The 19579-nt window shown below is 49.7% G+C and overlaps 1 protein-coding gene across 2 annotated transcripts in view; it reads left to right on the top strand.

The window, feature by feature from the left end:
* The first annotated feature begins 387 nt into the window (after nucleotides 1–387).
* Nucleotides 388–19579, top strand: part of kank4 (KN motif and ankyrin repeat domains 4) — a 42639-nt gene continuing 23447 nt past the window's right edge. The window contains exon 1 of one of the 2 annotated variants that reach the window (XM_029147990.3): nucleotides 388–541. The gene's annotated coding sequence lies outside the window, so the exon portion shown is untranslated. Of the gene's footprint in view, nucleotides 542–2298; nucleotides 2629–19579 lie in introns of those variants that run through there. The other variant, XM_029147989.3, reaches the window with a different exon arrangement.

Raw genomic sequence — 19579 nt, 5'->3', positions numbered from 1 at the left:
CAGGCATAAATTAGGGCAACAAAAACCTTTAGGCCCCCGGTGGGCGTTTTAGACGCCATTACGGTAGTTCTTTCTCAGACTGCGCAGCGGCAGTTGAGTCTCTTCTTTCAAATTAAAAGAAAATTGGTTGGAAGTGTTTTTACATAATGGAATTATGTTTAAAAATCACAATAATAGAAATCGAAAGAAAACGAGAAATTGCTTTGCCCTGCTCGCCCCCATGTTAACTGTTTATATGTTTAACTGGTTGACAAGCATATACTGAATGTACTGTAGGTCTGCTAGCACATATTTTATATGACTTTCGAAAGTAAATAAAGGTGAAGCTGAAGCTACGTTTACGCAAATAACGAAAAGCAAACGGCTTCTTATTGTGAAGCGTTAACAGGCTTTGCCGGCAGTGCAGCTCGTCCGCCTGCAGAGGGCGACATTGTCCGTAGAAGTGTGTGCTGGAGCGTCCAGCAGCATCATTCCCACTTTCTGTGACTCGAGCATCCTGATCCATCCAGTCAGCAGAGGCTGTTCCTCCACGGTTGTAACGGTAAGATACTATTTACGTTCTCCGCACGTTTTCCACGGGACGACCAAGCCGAAATCAGCTGAAACGGCTGACGGGCCATTTAAATCTGTCGTTCGCATCAGTTGCCGTGTGCCGCCTCTCATCGGGCTACGAAGTGTTGTTGCTGGCGTACGTTTTTACGATGCAAGCGGAATAGTTGCACCTGAATGCAGCACAGGCACGCCAAATGACAGGAGTGTCGTTTCTCCCGTGCATCCAGCCACTTACTGGGTTCTATCAACACCACGGTGCGAATGCAGGTCTGCTGCAGCTGCTGCTGCTGCTGCAGAGCGCTGCTTGCTCAGCAGCTGTAACGTATCGATGGACGCGGAGCTGCTGTGCTTCAGCTTCCACCATCCACGTAGGTTTTCTGGCTCGGGGGAAACAAGTGATGTTGCAGTTTGTGCTCCAGTAGTAGATGGGGGTAGTTCGGAGGCGAGGATGGTGGGGCCACTGCATGCCACCGCTATCTCCATCCTCAGTGAAAAGCCTCCAGGCTCCACCAGAGCCTCATACCTCATTTAACTTGCGTTGAATGTATCTTCAACCACACGTGATGTTTAATTATCACCCATTGAAGCTGATTTCATTACAGATGTACTCACTCACTTGGGGGGATGGTGGGTTGGTTGGAGTTGTGCTCTCCCGCATCCCATCTAAAATCTAACCGGGATAGGAATTATAGAGGAGGATTACGATTTTCCACTTCCCTCATCACCTACTGATAACATCGTCTTCTCTGAAGGAGGCAGAGCTCGCACTCCGATGTGCCACACTGCCGTGGCCTTGTTTTTCATTGACTATTATGACTACACACAGGCTGCACCGGGGCTGTTTCACACGGGCCACCTTTGAAAAAAAAAAAAAAAAAACACCACATCCATCTTGATTTAAATTCTCCGCCCACAAGCAGAAGCAGCTACACTTTAAAGCTGAACCTGTAGCAGGAAAAAAGACCACTCTCCGTGCACGGGGCAGTGATCGTGACCCTTATCAAGGCAGTCTTTGTCCCAGGAGGCAGGAAGCTCGCTGGCAGCCCATGACCTGAAGCACCCACCTCCAGCTCCACCCGCCCCACCCACCCTCTACCCCAGCAAAATGAAGGCATGCTGAGTGGCGGGCAACGGTGCGCTCCAAGAATGAGAAGCATGTCTTGAAGTGATAAAAAAAACCCGAGGCTGCAGAATCGTTCCTCTTCTTAAAGAGTTTCTGCTATTTTCAGGACCAGGAAATAGTCTGACACAAAATGTTCACATTTTGCTCAGTAGGAAGTTTCTCAAAATGCCACCAAGACCAATATTATGAATCCCAGAAACACACCAGCCTCGGGTTCAAAAACATCAAACTTCAAACATAAATGTGGACATGGGAGTGCTTGCTTCTGCTTAGCTTGTTCTGTTGCCACGGAAATGCTATCACATATATCATGAACCAAGTCTTGCACATTGGCAAACATGTGTGTGCATCAGATTAGATCTCAGCCTGCACAGCATCTCTCTCTCTCTCTCTTTCGCTCTCTCTCTGTCTGTCTCTCTGTCTCTCTGTCTCTCTCTCTCGCTCTCTCTCGCTCTCTCTCTGTCTGTCTGTCTGTCTCTCTCTCTCTCTCTCTCTCACTCTCTCTCGCTCTCTCTCACTCTCTCTCGCTCTCTCTCTCTCGCTCTCTCTCTCTCTCTCGCGTTCTCTCTCTCTCTCTGTCTCTCTGTCTCTCTCTCTCTCTCTCTCTCTCTGCATATTTCATCTGAGCGGCTCCCATGTGATGCATGCCGCGGACGGGGAGGTGGGTGTATCCAGCCCGGCCGCTCTGATGTGAGGAAGCAGCAACTCCTCCATCCCACTCAGTCTGCTCTCGGCGCTCTCCCGTTTCAGTCCGTCCGTCCGTCCGCTGGCGTAGTACTCGCCGCTATTCATTCCCGCCTAGGATTCGTTTACGGAGCCCACGCAGACAGTTCCGCAGATGGATGCAGATTCATGTGCGTTACCTATAAAGTGTGGATCAGTGGCAGAGCCGACGCTGAACTTCCTCCCCCTCCTCGTTCCGCGTCTTGTGGATACTGCGCGTAGCTGCAGAGGTAAGAGGCCGATTATGGAGGTCTGCGCTCGAACCCTGGTCTTCTTCTCCTCTCCTGTCAGATGCTGTTCGTTTGGCTTCATTCCTAATACTTGCTGGTGCTTTGGAGTGTTGTCGTGTCCTGATGCATCGTCCCAGCTGCTAGTAGGAGTTTGCATTGCAGCCAGACTACGAGGGGTTCAGGGTCTGTGTGCTGTGGGAGCGTCTGCATGTTGATCACATGCAGCCGCTCATGCATATGGATTTCTGTGCATGTCTGTGCAGATATGCTGACAAACGAAGACTCTGTGCATCGTGTTGACTTGTTGTGTCCGAGGTCCCTCCACCGTCTGCTGTGGTTCCTCCACTGGAGGGTTTCATCAGCTGAGCCCAGTTTCATTAACATTCCCAACTGGCCTCACTAATGTCTTTCAGCTGGATCGCGGCACGTGCACGTACGCGTAGCGTCGCGCTGTCGAAGGCTCGTTGAGCGACGGATGTTTGTTGCTCTGAGCGACTTTATATGTGCTCGATTCCCGGCGATCTGTATGCATTCGCTGTGCAGCCTCGCTGGGCTGGCTGTTCCTCCCCGTCTCTATCTGCGCTCCCTTACAGCCTGCATGTATTCCCACTTAGTCCTGGTCACTGCTCTGCTTGGCTGCCACACAGCATTGGCCACGCTCGGCTGACGAACCGCAGCTACACAACAGTAAATTGGCCCAGAGTTTCTATTATATGGGCCGTGTTTGAGGTTCCATGCTGCATTCACTGGCATTAAGGACATTATACATTATCCACACACACTTTACTATGTCCCGCTGTGTCCGTGTTTATATCTGTGTGTGTCAGTGTGATTTCCCTGGAGGTGCAGAGAGGTGAGTCATAATCACATGCTGGTGGCTGTTAAAGGCTTCCACTGTAACGATGCAGTGATGAAGTGTGATTTGCTAATTGACACTGTCTGATGGAGTCATGTGTGTGTGTGTGTGTTTGTGAAATGTCAACTTTTCAGGAAAGGAAAACAAGCACAAACTGCCTCTTTTTCAGTCCGCGGGTTCTGGAGGCACCCAGTGCATCTAAGAAGGCTTGGAAAAAAAAACATGGAGATGCTGTGATGCGTAATGTGGTCCAGTTTGGTCCCGTAGTGGGAACCGGATCATTAGAGGCTACGCTTTAGGTAGAACTCTATGAAATGTCAGCTTAATCTGATGGAAAGTCCAATCAGGCGCAGGAACAAGTGCCCGTCCAGAACCCGTGAGCGGTCCGTCGAGCGTTCTGCGCCGGCTGCTCGCTGCAGAACTGGACGTGCTGTGCTTTTCTTCCTTCACCTCCACAGACACAGTGGAGTAAATCACGCTGCGATGAGCAGCGGCGCGAGGTTTGCCGGCGCCGCCTCCACTGGGCCGAGCGCCGGCCGCTCCCATGTGCTTCATGTTCTCCAGACTTTGAGGTCCATTTGTTCTCCCTCCTGAGAACCTCAGAGCTCGTAGAGACCCCTGTTGACCCGCTCAGAACATGTGATCATGCAGAGGCTGAAGTTGAGAGTTTGAAGGTGTGAACTCTATCTGAACCACGTAATCCTGGAATAACAGAGGGCGTGTGCATGTGCCTTCAAACCCACATCCAAACAGATACAGGTGTGTTTAAATATCAGCAGGTTGGATTTATCATTGTTCTATATTCAGTTTTTCTGCCTTAACAAAATATTATATATTATCGTACAAGTGTCAGAGTCTGTTCTAAGCAGCTTTAGGGCTTCTTAGCGATGCTGTGGGAGGGAGAGGGACTCCCTAAACTCTGTGTGTGTGTGTGTCAGTCAAAGAAGCCAAAGCCCCCTCACTGAGAGCAGACACACACAAATGTGAGCCAGTAGTCAGCACTCTCACACACACACACACACACACACACACACACACACACACACACGCACATACACACACACACACATACACACACTCCAGCTGAGCGAACGCCTGGGGATAGCACTACTAATCTCATTCTCTGTTGACATACTATTCTTCAGCTGCCATTCTTTCACATCTCTCTCTCTCTCTCTCTCTCTCTCCATGCTGGTATCCTAAAGCTAGAGGTGCACTGCTTCCTATCAGTGTCAGCAGAAGGGTGAGTTCACACTGGGCCAGAGGTGTGTGTGTGTGTGTGTGTGTGTGTGGGGGACTCTGTGGCTGCAGTACATCTGCTGTGCAAACCACAGTTTCCCACAGGCAGCTTATATAAAAACAGCAGGACCTCGTAGCGGGTCAGATAACTGGGCTCTGCGGTTCTGGTTAGTGCGGAGAATGTGCCACCGCCGGTGGAGGCAGACGGCCGTCCACCCTGAGCCCGGCTCTGCCGTCTCCTGCTGCTGCACTGAATTGATTCTATGCACTGAACTGTTTTCAGCGTTTCGTGCTACAGGAGAGATGCGTGAAGAATGCAGCGCCTCCAAGTCGGATGCTACTGACTGTCTGCTTGTGACACATTACTGAGTCACTCGGTGGGTTATGCATGAGTTTGCCCGTCTTGGTGGAAATCCCATGAGTGATGTGTGAGTGGGTGGGTTGAGCTGGATGAGGGTCCGTTCCGTGGGCTGCAGTTCGTCTCTGAGGGAGCGATACTGGCTGTAAAGCGCTCCCTTGTTCTTTGGCTTCTCTTTGGGTGGAGGTCAGCGGGTCGGCCTTTAAGTCCTAACAGAACCACACATTATAGGTTTGGCTCCTATAGCAGTAAAAAGGTATGATCAGAGTGAGGTTAGAGTAAGGTCACGGCATCGGAGTCACGAACAGTAACACGACCGGACATTTCTCAGGAGCAGCGCTGAGAAACAAAGGTCCATCCTCAGATTGTTTCCCAGCGCCGGAGCCCCACCGCCGCTGCTTAATGGGTTCCTGGCATTGACAGGCAGGAAAAAACACAGGCCGCTGCTGCAGGAGGCCAGAGTGCTGCGGGGAACGCGGGACTTCCTTAATGGAACCTGGGTCTTCGGCTGCCATTGGCTGGAAGCGGCTTTGGAAGCGGCCGCTCCCTGTGAAAGTCACGGTCCGAGCGTCCGACAAACGGCTGGACTTCCACCAAATCCTCCATTCATACAGAGTGTGACGGCACAGTGTGGCGCTGGTCGGTGCTGTACAATGACTCGCGTCTCCTCCTGCTCCTCCTCTGAGCCTCATCCTTGGAGAAACACTCCACACTAAACTATCTCATTTCAAGCTGACTGCGGCTTTCGCGCTATTTCATCATTCCCACTTCTGCCCCGTGCAGCCGCTGATTATATGTTTTCCTTGATTCGACGTTTATTGCACTCGCCTCCAGTGCTGAATCTATACTTACAGCTCAGACGCGCGAGGCGACACTTCCAGCGACTGTGGTCCGTTGTTTTCCTCCTGGACAACAGAGAGGCTCTGTGGGGACAGCACAGCTATGTGGGAGCGTGGAGCTGCTCGGGCGCCGACGCTGTCACTTGTGCTGCTGGGCTGCAATGGTGAGAAGAGTGAGATTTAACTGCGACATCAGATGGGGTCCGTTTGCATATTCTGCGTTGGTGTTCGGAATAGATCTGGCTCCGCAGCAGAAACAATAGGAAGCCTGTGTTTGTTAACTGTGAGTTGAGACACTGGCAACAGATGTACGTTACCAGATATATAAGTTGTGAAAGCATTGGTCCATAAATACAGAAATACATAGATGTTTTGTATTAGACATTAAGTTCTGCAGGTCTTTCTAAACTGGTGCAGGGGAATCTCTGCACCTGCCCTCGTGATGGTTTTAATGTCTCACTCTCAGGACCGTCTCAACACATGCTTTCTGTCTGGCAACTCATTTTGTCTAATGAAAGTTTTATGTCTCCCATCTGCAAGCCAGAGAGAAAATTGGCTTTCTCATATTCCTGAGCACCCCCCCCCCCCCCCCCCCCACACACACACACTCTTCCCTGTTGTTTCCAAGGTTGGCGTTCCCAAAGAAAAGCACAGACATGTGAAATGATGGAAGTACAGAAGCACACTTGAAGGGCAGCGATGAAACGAAGATGAAAGGCGAGAAGAAAGCGATGTAGATGACAGAGAGGGGGAGTTGTTTTAGTGGAAGACTGTGTGTGTGTGTGTGTGTGTGTGTGTGCGTGTGTGTGTGTGTGCGTGTGTGTGTGTGTGTGTGCGTGTGTGTGTGTGCGTGTGTGCGTGTGTGTGCGTGTGTGTGTGTGTGCGTGTGTGTGTGTGTGTGTGTGCGTGTGTGTGTGTGTGTGTGTGTGCGTGTGTGCGTGTGTGTGTGTGTGCGTGTGTGCGTGTGTGTGCGTGTTTGTGTGTGTGTGTGCGTGTGTGTGTGTGTGTGTGCGTGTGTGTGTGTGTGCGTGCTTGCGTGCGTGTGTGTGTGTGCCTGCAAGGAGAGGGTGTTTGATGTTCTTCCCAGCTTTCAAGCTAGCTGCTAAGGTACCTTGCACTAATGGGCTGCATGAAGCTCAGGAATGCAGATCAACAGATGAACGCCTCGCCGCTGCGTATGGATCTGCTTCAGTGGAATGCACGGGATCACGCAGTGCACAGCACAAGCTGACAGCTGATGCACGACCAGTCAGGCCCCTCAGGATTCTACTCTTTATATCACTTTTATCCAGAGTTGGGGTCTGTTTCAAAAATCAACTGAAACTATTTTAGAGCCATTCAATAATAACATAACATAAATATGCTTAATGAGCAGTAAATATGCTAAAATAAGCCCATAAAAAACTCTCTTTACAGCAGGTGCATCACTTTGTGGCATGATGCTGATAATGTGTGCGTTTCAATAAAACGCCTCATTAGCTCTCAACAGGGTCTTTGCTGGCAACAGGTAGCAGGATCAAAATGTTAGTTAACAAGGAGCGCTTTGCGCAGCGCTTCATTCCGCCGCCGCCCGGCAGGATCAACAAACAGAGCTTGGCAGGCGAGACGTGAGCAGCTGGCAGCAACAGGTAGGAGCGAGGCAGCGGGAACCAAAGGGAGGCCGCCGCATTAAGAGAATTGGACAAGCTGGCAGGAACTATTCTTAACTGCACCCTAATTCAGGAGCCGCTTCCTTTGAAGCGTGCACTCCCACAATTAATACGTCTAAGTCGACTGCGAAGGCTGTCAGCTTCCAGGAGAAATGAGGCCTCAGACGCAGCCTGGGTAGTTGTGGGCTGAAGGATGGACTCTGCTCAGACACTCTAATTAATTTACATAAACAAGGCACAGGTCAGAAAAGTGACATTCCCTACATTACGCCACAGAAGCATTAAAGATGAATTCACTATATCAATATATATGAACTGCAACACATTAGCTTCATATTTTCATGCCATAGTACCTTCTTCTGGCCCCTTGAGCCCGTTTCATCTCTTAACATTCGGTGGTGGAGGCTCCTGAAAGTCCAGCTGATTCGGGACCAACCTCCCTGATTTTATCTGCACACACTGCAGAGGAAACGCCTCTAAGCCGCTGGTGAGTTCACAGTGAGACGCGGGAGAGGGCGTGCTGGTGTAAGCGACACAATCAGGCTCGATGGCGGCACTCTCCCCGTCACGCCCCCCATGAATGACTCCAATCAGCGGGAACGCGTCATCAGTGAGCTCTCCTCTTGTCAGGCAGGTGCTCGAAGCTGTTCCTTAAAAAGCAGCTCTTCGCACAATCTAGTAGATGATTGAAGACAAATGTGTTCAGAGGCTGGAGCTGCGTAAAGTATGTGAATGAATCAAATGTGATTAATTCTAGTGACCTGATTTTTTTTACCCTCATCCCCACTGTATCTAACTGTGCTGAGCTATTTCCATAGTTTCCGGGCAGACCCCTCCATCATCTCCCGTCTGTTTTCGGGGCCCAGCAGCCTGAGAAGTTGCTTACACGGTGGCGTTATCTCCCTGTTCTCCCCGGTAACTACAACCCGCAGACGGCCCTGCACGTGGGCCAATCAGATAACAGATAGCCCCTGATTTCAAGCCCGTGCCTCGTGCTGCTGGAGAGCGTTTTCCTCCACAGATAGGATCCTGCTGAGTGTTTACAGTAGACGTGGCCATAATGGAAATAAATAAGACAAGGGGACAGGAGATGGAGGGAGGAACCTCAGTGGGAAACAGATGGAGGCAGCGCCATTTGAGATAAATGGAAAGCAAAGATTGATTAGGACGAAGGAGGGGCTGGAGCAGAAGACAGAAAGCCTCTTTCTGCTCACTTCTCCCGTGTCAGCGGTCGGTGATAGAGAGGCATCAAAGGGATGAAGTGGAAAAAGAGAGGGAGGATGTCAGTGCAGCATTCCAGAGGCCACGTGTCTCTGCCATCTCTCCACCGCTCCATCTGATTACTTCTATCAGACGCCAGAAACACTGAGGCGCCCTCTGCATCCAGCGGATCGGATGCACAGAGACGCAGGGAGAAACAGCAGAGCGGGAAAAGGCAGATGCTCGGCTGATGTGACAGGTGAGGGGAGAATCTGCACGTGAGACGCGCTTGGCGTGTTGAACGAGCGCACGCGCTCCACGGCTCCGCAGACGCCGGCCTCGGCTGAGCCCAGACTCAGCCTCACACTGAATGACTCCCACCGACTGTACGACGCGCAGAGGAGGCTCCCCTGGTTAGACGAGTCTGCTTCGTCAGCTGTCAGCGTGAATTAGTTCAGCCATCGGGTCTCATAAATGTTTGAGGCCTTTGTGACAAAGCGAAGACGCGCTGACGACAAGTAGAAAAGAGCAATCGCCTGCGGTCCATAAACACGCAAAGACCGTTTGTTAATGTGTAATAAGTCCTACTATGTGACCAACAGAGAGCAACATTTGTGTTAATAAGTTAATTATATCAATTAGTTTTTTTAGAATGGATTGAAACTAAATTTGGTGAAGCAATTTCAATTTTATTTTAAAATTCTATCATTCATTAATAATAAACCAACCCAAACTGTGCTGAAGAGCGGCTCCAGCGCCATCAGGCCCGTTCCCGCCGTGTGGTCGCCCTCATTCCCAGCAGAAAACAAGGCGCCACCACGTGCTGGTGCTTCGCGGCGCGGACACGAACCAGGCGTGGTCCACTGACGCTCTGTGTCTGTGTCACCGTGCCACCGCGCTGCATTGTCTGCGCCTCTAAGCCGTAAATCTGTGCAATGCTCAAATCTGGCCACGAGTCAAAGCTCCAGATCGGCGCCGACCGCTTCGGCTTCAGTTGTGGAGACGAGGCCTCGGCGCCGGACCTGCTCTGCACCGGCTTCCAGCAGATGGAGGTTTTCTGCCCGGCGTCGTGCGGCGCCGCGTCGTCGCTGGCGCCGCGTCGCACGCGGCCATCTGCGCGTCGACTGTGAGGAGACGTAGCGCGTTGTGCTGCCAGTAGATTTATTGTTGTTCCGTTTATTCACAGGGTGCTTCCTCAGAACTTCACCTGTCCCGTCATTCTTAATGCCGCTCCCACGCGACGTAAACGCACGCGGGCACAAATGGACAGCGCTCTGTTTACGTCCTCCGGCTTTTAGGTTATTTCTCATAAATGATGAATGATGAATATTAAGCCGTTTTTCCAGACTCTCGGCGGCTCCTTCTCCATCACGGCCGTGTGTTTTACACTTCACACGGCACGTGTGGGTGAACTTGTGCGTTTCATGCTGAATAAATTGACTGTTGCATTTCAAAAGAAAAGCTCCTCAAAACAGCAAATGGATGAGTGAATGTGCAGCGCTGCGTCGCGTTTGCAGCGTCACTAAGGAGCCGCTTCCTGCAGCATCTCACACATGGACGACTGTCGTGGAGGCAGCAACGCAGCGCGGGTCCCCGACTCGCGCTGACTCGTGACGTGCAGCTTTGTGGGGTGTTTAGCGTGGCCGTGAATAGGAAGCGGATAAGCTGACAGACAGAGAGAGCCCCCCTTTGATGGGATTAACACAGTGGCTGACAGAGACTAGTGCTTTATATTGATTAAAGTGTAATCCTGGTGGATAATCGTGCCTCCTGATGCGGCGTGAGGCGTGCGCCGTCCTGCAGCGCGCTCCACGTCGTAAACATAAACAGAATTCAGCCCGAATTATGCTCTGGGTCTCATTCATCTCTATGTTAGTGTGGTTTTAACTTTTGGTGCTTAGTGAAGGTCAAGAGACAAAGAAGCTGTCACTCATCTAAGATTTATTAGCTGGAGGAGCTGAAGTAATGACTGAGGCCGTGGAACACTTCATGTCCACCACAGCGTGCGTTGTGGGTTTTGTTATTGCTAATGGATCATCAGAACGTGGACACGTCACCGTTCTCGACTTGATGCAGAAACTCCTGTGAGTCAGGGCGGTACCGGTGCGTCTGGACGCGATGCGGCGCCGGTGGGAGGAGGATCCGAAGGCCTGAGCTGCGAGACAGGAGCAAAGCTCGTAATAAAGCTCAAAGACGCAAAGCGAGACGGAGGCAGACGCTCCCATCTACGCTGCAGGAACGCAGCGTTTCAGCTCATTTTGCTGCGTACGTGGAGGTCCCAGAGGTGCGATCGGTGTGAATCAGCAGCTGCTCGGCCACTGTCACGATGGGAGACTAAAAGTTACATTTAGGACTTTTACCGCGTCTTCCGCATTAGTTCTATTCCGAGGGAGATTAAAATGTAATTGTGGCGAGTTTGTGGTTTAACTGTGGGAATGGGAACGCATTCAGCGGGCTGTTACGTGAGGAGCGGCTCCCTTTATTTGTTTATCCTGGTATTTTTATAAACCGTGGGCGTGCGAGAAAGAGGCCGGTGAAGAAGCTGAGGCCGAGTGCAGCTTTTCTCCTCCACCTCTTTCCCGCGTGTTCAGGGGATTTCGCAGCATCGCAGCGACTCGAGTAGCAGCCTCTTCAACTGGAAGGCAAAACGGAGGCAGGAAATGAAGCCAATCGAGGGAATAATGGGGAGGAGATAAGAGACGAAGCACGCCGGCATGTGACGAGTGGAGCCACAGGGAGGTGGACCCCCCCCTCAGCCGCTTTGCTCTGGTCATATCTGGCATGTTGCATATGGAAGCGTGTGAGTGCGCGGTTTGGACCCATACGTTCTAATCTCAGTGATTAAAATGAGAGTTGTCCTCGTCTATTGCTGCTTTTCAAGTCTAAATGTCTCTTTCTCTGCATCATTTGTGACTCCGACCCGCTCTCAAACAGACTCTGGACGTCTGCTCCCTGCTTCAACCTTCTGACAGCAGATCTCAAAATCACTCTGTTTCAGATGGAGAAGCAAGCTGATTAAACCCTCATCCTTCACACTGAGACATTAACAGTCTATAAAGTAGCAGATGGTTCTCGTGCATCTGCATCATGAAGTGAAGGGGATCTAGCTGGATTTGAAGGTTCATGTAAACGCTGCGATGAGCTGCTGCTGCGTCACATCCAGCATACTGGAAACCACTGATCTGGAGACTGGTAAAAATAGCAGCTGGGAGCTTTGACCTTAAACAGCGCGAGGGACGCTAGACAAAATTCACACACGCACAATTTTTGCAAATTGCTGTTATTTATCATCGAGTATGTGAGTGGCTGTAGATTAGAGGCAGATGTGGAACCTTTGTTTATCGTCCGTCTGATGTACCTGTACTGTAGCTTCGTCCATAACCTTGACCTGCCCAGTCACCCAGTCCGGCCTTGAACTGGTCGTCTGTAACATCATATGTTGACTGTGTATCGAGTTGTCTCATTATCTATTTCTGCAAACCTATGTTGATATTTTCTATTAACAGCCTACATATGTACAGCACATCTGCTCAAATTTGCACATTTTACAGTATTTGTGAGCTAAATGTGAACAAAATACCAGCGGGTGTTTTCATGGCTGCACTTACTAATTGGAAGGCATGACTCCAGGCTACGTGAAGCTGAGATGGGCACTTATCATTGGTAGAGATTGTATAAGCGAAATGATTAATCAATTAATTCCTGGCTGTGCAGCTTGATTAGTGTCGGTTAATGTGGTCTCACTGTGAGCGGCTGTAAACTTTAATCTATTTTGGTTGTAATAGAAAGAGAGACCTTTAGCCTTCTGTTACAGTTTTCATGGCTGCTCGCTGTGGCGTGATCCAAAAGGGTCGAGTCTCTCATCCTTCACTCATTCAAAGTGTAAATGTAAAAAGAATAAGAGATTAATATAAGAATAATAGATGTTTCACTGGCCAATGTGGTAGAGATTTCACCACATATTAGATATTTGCTGCAGAACGAAGGGATTGGTGCTAATTAATGCTATTTCAGTCTCTGCATGAGAAAAAATTCAGAAGTGGTAGAAACTTGGAAGCACACGCACGAGCAGAGCGAGCTACAAGCCAACGCGCAGGGAGGCCGCACCACGGCCAAGTTTCACTCCACGGCCTGCTCCGCTTCCGTTTCAGCGCCTTCTGCTGCCGCCTCATTTTGGAAAGCGCGCTTCTCCTCAGCTCTCAGGACTCGACAGCTTGAAACGAGTAAAACTACCTGCGTGCTTGTAAAACCTACACATTAGTTTGACTAATGGGATTCCACACAGCCTTCAGTGTTTGTAATGACAAGCTGTTACGCATCACTACACTTAATTTGTAGAATATTTGCCTCCATGTGAGGATATTTAAATTGTGAAGAGCCCTTCTCCACGTTCCACTTCCCCTCTTATGTCATGGACATCTTTTATAAACATCTGAGCTGCCTCCAGACGTTGGGGCTTCTTCCACTCAGCCGGAGTCGTCTCTGCTGGCTGAACACGCTCTGTGTTGTTGAATTGGCACCCTGAGGCCAAACCACACGGTGCCGCTCCGTTTGGATCGTGCTGCTGTGTGTGTGTGTGTGTGTGTGTGTGTGTGTGTGTGTGTGTGTGTGTGTGTGTGTGTGTGTGTGTGTGTGTGTGTGTGTGTGTGTGTCTGTGTGTGTGTGTGTGTGTGTGTGTGTGTGTGTGATGGTGCAGCGGAGCGACCCAGTGCCCGTGTCCTCATCTGACTGCGGTCATTTTAGCTGTTTCTGCATCTGCTCAAGAATCCAGATGCTTTAAGCTGCAGTTCAGCTTATCGCCACTAGGTGCAAAGGACCCACGGAAAGCTCCCATCTGCACTTGAAGCAAAGAGGTATTTTCCTCCTCTCCCCTGAAAACGTCTTATTTGAGAAATAGCTGCATATTTGCTCACTTCACAGACGTTTCGGTCTGTCACACTGCGGCGTATTTTCTCACCGTCTTTTTATTCTCTCTTGGCTGCTTGGACCTGACAAGATGCCAGCTGGGGATAAATTCGACCACAGGCTTCACAAAGACATCAAAGAGGCTGCCTACAGTCACACGTCCACTATAGGCACGAGATTATTCAGGAGTGACTGCAGGAGATGCAGCCGTCTGAGGGGTCGATGCTCCTATTGCCTATTTAGAATGACACATTAGCAACACTGATGATCAATGTGATGGGCAGTGCATTTGTAAAACCAGCTACGGTAGAGTCTCAGTATGAGTTAAACAGTGATAAACTAAATCAAAACTGATGAGACGATAGAGAATAGGTTTCACGGTATTTATAACATATTGGTGGATATTGGTGTCCGGGCAGTAATCAGATGCATCTGATGCTGTAAATGTTTCATGTTGTTTTTAATAGAGCAGAGGAGATCCTGGTAGATCTCATTAGTCTGTTGTCCCATGACCTCTGCAGGACTCATCATCCGAGGAAATTCTATTTGTGGAGATACGGTTATCACCCGTCCTCTGAGAATATGCATTTGTGTGTTTATATTTGTGTGTGTGAGAGTGAAAGAGTGACAGAGGAGGAGGAAAACAAAGTGACCTTGGAAAGAATCCCTTTTCCTTCGCTCCGTCTTATTTCTTCCAGAAGGGAAGTGTAGGAGGCAGCGGGAGGAGGAGAGGAGCTGCTTTAATTTGATATATCTCCCCAGCTCAGGGAATACTCCCCACTTTCCTCTCTCAGTCGGGTTATCAGTGTCTTTCTCTCTGGTTTACAGCAGAATAAAAGCTGCCCTTGGAATTAATGGCTTGGATCTTCATCTCCATTATAACAGAATTCACATACGATCTGCTTGGGGATCGTGCATTGATTTTATGATACCTCCTGTGACCTCTATGAGGCTTTAAAGCCTCGTCTCCTAACACGCCAGCAGCGGCGCTCCATTTGTATATTCAGACTTTTAGAAAATAAACAGTGAACCCGGCATCTTCCTGCGACCTCAATAGTTAGGTTTGACTGAACGTCTCCCAGCAGGAGGTCGGGAGATCACCGATCGATCCGCGTCTTTCACTTCCTGTAGCTGTGAGTTGGAGATAAATTGGCCAGAAGCTGAGTCAGTCTGAACACAATGGCGTTTGGCTTGAGTGCGATACAGTATATCAGCACTATTAGGCTTCGCTGTGCCACTATTGCCTTTAGGTTAGTGGGTTAAACCTTTAAATGAAGAGACATGGTAAAAAAGGAAGAAGGCGGCCAGAGGAAGGACAGTATGTTGGTCTGAGCTGATGGAAAAATGTCTCCAGGCTTGTACATCGTGGGTCTGTAGCAGGTAGTTTCCTTTTATTGTTAAACTAGTGCCTTTTATCACTTTTCCTGTTGCATCCTTAGTCAGAACCACTCAGCTCAACAAGCACCACCTGCTCCTCAGCACCTCAGTTCAAGGTCCTGCGAAGCCACGCAGGCGGTTTGAGTTACTGTGGCTGATTAAAGCTCAGCTCAGGTTGAACCTGAGAAGAGAAGAGAAGAGCGACGCAGGCGTGTGAGGTGTAAACTCTGGAGGAGAAGTTAAAGTTAAAGGTAAAAAGGCAGTGAAGGGGGCATTCGTAAAGAATCCTGTGTAAATCAGCTTCACAATAACCAGTATGCGTTTCACTGCCCATTTATTTTTAGACTGGTGTGAAACATATCTGATCAAGTCCAGACTCTCATATCATGTGTATTTAGTGCATATTCTTGTTTCCATAACTACACTGCTAGATGATAACACTTGGCAGTCAGTGTAAAAACAGTATAATCCAGCCTACATGATTAAATAAATATTAAATACTGGTGAGGTCTCCAACTATTAAAGCCTGTGTCTTCTGTTGTACAGTAGGACATTAATCCTTTGGCATTAGTGTTGAAGGCTTGTTTTCCAGGCGCTCAGACTGACCTCACAGTGAAGGTGCTCACATCTGCTGTTCATCCATCACCACCTTTTGGCCTGAGGCCTTGTATCTGCATGAGAGACAACGCACGGCTCCATTACCGCTAAAGGCGCTAAATGAAACAACGCACACCGCAGAAGAAAATACAAGGTGCAGCTAATGCGGCTACAACCCTCTGACCGACACTTTCTTCATCTCAGCTCAGCAAAAGTGATGGATTACGGCCCGGTCGCAACCAAGTGGAAAATCAATTTTCCTGGGAGAAAATGCTCCTCTTACATACATTATCATATTTCACGCTACATGACACAGACTAAGATGTTTTATTTTCACTATTTCGATTTTGCTCACGGCGGAGCACAAATGGGCTGCTGATTAAAAAGGGGCCTTGGTTAACGAGGTGAGGAGAAATAGCACTTCAAAGGCAGAGCCGGGCACAGACGTGGGACGGGTTTGAACCCAAACAGTTTTTGTTCTGCTCGTTAATACACACGACGTCTACCTGCTTTTTCTCACATTTTCAAACCTGATATTCTTACAAATACGTCCTAATTAATCCCCTAAATGAATTTAGTTCAGACAAAATCAGGCACCTTTGAAGATGTCTCCATTTAATCAGTACCGTATATAGAAACTTTAAAATTAGGCAATTAGCAAAACAAACAGCATTGGATGAGAACTACTTATGAGCAAAACGCTTAAAACGGAGCTAAAAAATGAATTTGTTACAGTAAATTAATTGGTCTAAAATGAGAACACAGATTGGCTGAGTGCCTCTGTGGAAGAGGAGCAGATGCCTGCCAACATCCAGGTTAGCGGAGAATAGCAGCTGTTTTACAGGTGAGGATCAAATTAGACGGCTTCTTGTTTACGCTAATGAAAAAAGTCCCGGCGAGTCTTTAAATTAAGACTATAAATCCTACTTAGGGAGGGAAATGAAAGCGTATCCGGGTTAATATTGGGGCATTTTCTGCACCAGTTAAATCGCTATTTAAATGTTTGCATTTTGCGTGAGCCACCTGGAGAACAATGCTTCTATTAGACAGTGAGAGACAGAATGAGGTGAGCTGAGCAGGGGTTTAGCTACACAGAGGCAGCCCCCACCCCCCACCCCCCATGCTGGCATGGCATATTGTTGTGATAGATATTGGGATTTGGCTGCGCTGAAAAGGGGGGATGGTGGATTGAAACGATGTCCCCGTTGTCCGACTGAGCATGGCCCAGATCCTCCACATCTGTGTGTGCATCTACTGAATGCTCTCAAGCTGCTGTAAATCCGGGCCATGTGCACCGTTTGTGTGTGTGTGTGTGTGTGTGTGTGTATGTGTGTGTGTGTGTGTGTGCGTGCGTGCGTGCGTGCGTGCGTGCATGCGTGCGTGCGTGCGTGCGTGCGTGCGCGTGCGTGCGTGCGTGCGTGCGTGCGTGCGTGCGTGCGTGCGTGCGTGTGCTGGTGAAAACTGTCCACCCACTCGTTTGCAACGTCACTGTTGTCGATGTGAAGCTGAAGCAGGAAGGTCCAGCAGCAGAACCGACGGCGGACGGTCAGGACCTGCTGAAAACGCTTTCAGCACAAGATCCAAAGCTCTAACTAAATAACATGATGGCGAGGTGCAGGGAGGGACGACTCCCTTTATGGTGAAATCCTGAGGAAAAGACAAGATACGCCACGCCGACACCCTGGATGCTGATTGATCTTGGCTGACAGCATGAGGGAAATAAAATGAGGAGCCCTGTTGAGGAAATGAGTCCAATCTGGGCACTACAGGCATGTCCAATAATCAACTTCCTCTCATCTCCATATGCCTGTCACTTCTCCTGTCTGTCCCCTCTGTAGCATGTGGTTCCAGGACACAAGCCTTGGTTCATTTCACTTCCCTCCGAGCGTTTCCTTTTCTCCACTTTGTCAACCCGGCCTAATTGATTCCCTCCCATCATCACATCACCCATGATGTGCAATTCACTACGCTTGGTGCACGCATCCCTGTGAGATACTGTGTGGCGTAAACGCCGCGTCACCAACGTCGTCAGCCACAAGCTGTGGAGCCATAAGCTTTTAAAGTGAAGCTATAAATAAACCTTCATGACCTCATGTAGCAGGGTTAAAGATAGCGCGGCTGCTTATAATGGGCGGTTGTTTGCTGGTTGCCTCAAAGGGGAGCCTCCTGTGCGTCGTGTCTTATCTGACCCTTTCCCAATGAAACCGATCTTATTTCCCATCATTCCTCGCTCCGTCTGTCAGGTCCCCCCCCCCCCCCGCTTGCACCCGTTGGGGCCTGTTTCTCATGCTCGTCCAGTATCACGTTGTTGCTCTTTGTGCGGCTCCTCCGCCCGCAGCACTCGGCCGCATTCATTGTGCTTTCCAGTGTGTTGGGACGGATAATAGAAGCAGAGAGACGCGTAGGAAGGAGCGCAGGTGGAGAGGAGACGGGGCCGCGGATGGAGGGCTTCATCCCCACTCCTCTCTTTAGAGCCGCAGGCATCTGTTGCTCCACAGCGCCAATAAACAAACCTCTCCCCTCCAGAAGCGCCTGACACACCGGCTCCCTGCGATAGGGAGGGTGTCAGGGAGGATCAGAGGGCGGCCGTGACGCGTGGAACGGCTGCGAGCCAAACTTGAACCCTTGACTTCACAAGTGTGCGGCGGAAGCTCGGCCAGATGACTCAGCGGCAGCGCTGCCTTCCCCGCGTCTGTCTGCCGCGCAGTCCTTAGTGCAAATTACTGCATCGCCGCGGAATGATAAGGAAAATCACAGAGTAGGAGTGAAAAGCTGAGTTCAGGTTCCCTTTGTTTGCCCGGCGCTGGAGCCAGACCGTAAACAAATCCCAATAAAAGACGCTTTATTTACCCTAAGAAATTATTCCCATTGTTATCAGCAATTATGCAAATCCCCGAAGGCTTTTCCCAAACTGTGGCCTCAGTTCTGAGCATTTTGTTTAAATTATAAAGATTTATTACCATGCTGTCCTGCAGCGTTCCCTTTTTAACTCAAAGAGCAACATTAGCTCACACAAAGCTCCCGTAGGGCGGATGAAGGAGGCTCCGCTTCATGTGAACAATACTCAGCGGTCTGGAGAACAAACATTACAGACTGTGAGACCAGTAAATGTTCTATAAAGTGTTTAAGCCTCTTTACTTCATGACTAACATCTGATTTCTGTGTAATTTTGACGCACCTTCTCATCAGCGCCGCTGCAGCTTAAACACCAGCAGGTTGAAGCACTTTAGCATCAGCTTCAGCACCTCTGACCCACCGCGCAGCGCTCCCCCTCCCACTCTCGCTTATGTAAGGAGAGATTCCTGGGAATCGTGTAGACAGGGCCGTGACCCCATGTAGCTTCCTTTCAGACTCAACAAATTGCCTGTGCTGAGAGGCGGAGGCAGCTCCTGGCTCACACCGCTCGCTCGGTGCAGTAAACCAACACGCGCCCGTGGAAGGCTGGACAGATGCAAGGGGGGGTCCTTAAGCACACGAGCTGTTTAATTGACTGAATTCCTTGAGTCGTACCTGCAGCTGCTTGGTGGCTGTCACTCTCCTGCTGGTTCTGTTTGCTGCCTGTAGTTGTGCCTCATCCCAGCCGGTCCAGGCCCGGTTCTGCTGGGCTGTATTTCTCCCCACTGTCTCCCACTTCTGCTCAAGTGGGACTTGTTGGGCAAGTCGTGTTGTGTTTTTGTGACAACATCACAAGACGCAACGAGCTTTGAACTCAAACATCAGCCGCTCGCTCGTCTCCTCTGTTTACAGCCTTCTAGTTATTATTAACTTCGATAAACGCCACAAATCTCTCCGCTCGCATGGCGTTGAAAACGAGCTCTGCTTTTGTTGCTGTTCTGTGACTGTGACTCACGGGAGTCATGACGGATAACGAGGAGTGCTAGTGGTCCTGACTTGCAGCGTGAACTGAAGACTCATCATCGTGCAGTGATGC

This window comes from Betta splendens, chromosome 4 (assembly GCF_900634795.4).
Source record: "Betta splendens chromosome 4, fBetSpl5.4, whole genome shotgun sequence".
Taxonomy (NCBI): domain Eukaryota; kingdom Metazoa; phylum Chordata; class Actinopteri; order Anabantiformes; family Osphronemidae; genus Betta; species Betta splendens.
Note: the sequence above shows the minus strand (reverse complement) of the source record. Positions and strands in the feature narration are given on the sequence as shown.